Genomic DNA, 2,113 nt, shown 5'->3' with positions numbered 1-2,113 from the left:
AGATTGCATAGCATAGCATAGCATAGCATAGCATAGCATAGCATAGCATAGCATAGCATAGCATAGCATAGCATAGCATAGCATAGCATAGCATAGCATAGCATAGCATAGCATAGCATAGCATAGCATAGCACAGCTTGCAGATTGCATATGCTTGCAGACTGCATATGCGTGCAGACTGCATATGCTTGCAGATTGCATATGCTTGCGGACGGCATATGCTTACAGATTGCATAGCATAGCATAGCATAGCATAGCATAGCATAGCATAGCATAGCATAGCATAGCATAGCATAGCATAGCATAGCATAGCATAGCATAGCATAGCATAGCATAGCATAGCATAGCATAGCATAGCATAGCATAGCATAGCATAGCATAGCATAGCATAGCATAGCATAGCATAGCATAGCATAGCATAGCATAGCATAGCATAGCACAGCATAGCATAGCATAGTGCAGCGCAGCATAGCATAGCATAGCATAGCGCAGCATAGCGCAGCATATGCTTGCAGATCGTATATTTTACAGATCGCATATGCTTGCAGATCGCATATGATTGCAGATCACATATGCTTGCAGATCGCATAGGCTTGCAGATGCATAGGCTTGCAGATCGCACATGGCATATGCTTGCAGATCGCATATGCTTGCAGATCGCATATGGCATATGCTTGCAGATCGCATATGCTTGCAGATCGCATATGCTTATAGATCACAGCACAGCATAGCATAGCATAGCATAGCATAGCATAGCATAGCACAGCACAGCATAACATAGCATAGCATAGCGCAGCATAGCATAGCATAGCATAGTGTAGCGCAGCATAGCATAGCATAGCGCAGCATAGCATAGCATAGCGCAGCATAGCATAGCATAGCATAGCATAGCGCAGCATAGCATAGCATAGCATAGCATAGCGCAGCATAGCATAGCATAGCATAGCGCAGCATAGCGTAGCATAGCATAGCATACCATATCGCATATGCTTGCAGATTGCAGATCGCCTATGCTTGCAGACCGCATAACTTGCAGAGCGCATATGCTTGCAGAGCGCATATGCTTGCACATCGCATATGCTTGCAGATCGCATGCGCTTGCACATCCCATATGCTTGCAGAGCGCATACACTTGCAGATCGCATATGCTTGCAGATCGCATATGCTTGCAGATCGCATATGCTTGCACATCCCAAATGCTTGCAGATCGCATATGCTTGCAGATCGCATATGCTTGCAGATCGCATATGCTTGCAGATCGCATTTGCTTGCAGATCGCATATGTTTGCATACTGCATTGCTTGCATACCGCATATGCTTGCAGATCGCATATGCTTGCAGATCGCATTTGCTTGCAGATCGCATATGTTTGCATACTGCATTGCTTGCATACCGCATATGCTTGCAGATCGCATATGCCTGCGGATCACATATGCTTGCAGAGCACATATGCTTGCACATCGCATATGCTTGCAGATCGCATATGCTTGCAGAGCGCATATGCTTGCACATCGCATATGCTTGCAGAGCGCATATGCTTGCACATCGCATCTGCTTGCAGAGCGCATATGCTTGCACATCGCATATGCTTGCACATCGCATATGCTTGCAGATCGCATACGCTTGCACATCCCATATGCTTGCAGAGCGCATATGCTTGCAGATTGCATATGCTTGCACATCGCATATGCTTGCACATCGCATATGCTTGCAGAGCGCATATGCTTGCACATCGCATATGCTTGCACATCGCATACGCTTGCACATCCCATATGCTTGCAGAGCGCATATGCTTGCAGATCACATATGCTTGCAGAGCGCATATGCTTGCACATCGCATATGCTTGCAGATCGCATATGCTTGCAGATCACATATGCTTGCAGATCGCATACGCTTGCACATCCCATATGCTTGCAGAGCGCATATGCTTGCACATCGCATATGCTTGCACATCGCATACGCTTGCAGATCCCATATGCTTGCAGAGCGCATATGCTTGCACATTGCATATGCTTGCAGATCGCAAATGCTTGCACATCGCATATACTTGCAGATTACAAATGCTTGCATACTGCATATGCTTGCAGATAGCATAGCATAGCATAGCGCAGC

This window comes from Volvox carteri, assembly GCF_000143455.1.
Source record: "Volvox carteri f. nagariensis unplaced genomic scaffold VOLCAscaffold_302, whole genome shotgun sequence".
Lineage (NCBI taxonomy): Eukaryota > Viridiplantae > Chlorophyta > Chlorophyceae > Chlamydomonadales > Volvocaceae > Volvox > Volvox carteri.
The sequence above is the reverse complement of the archived record's forward strand: the minus strand, read 5'-3'. Positions refer to the sequence as shown.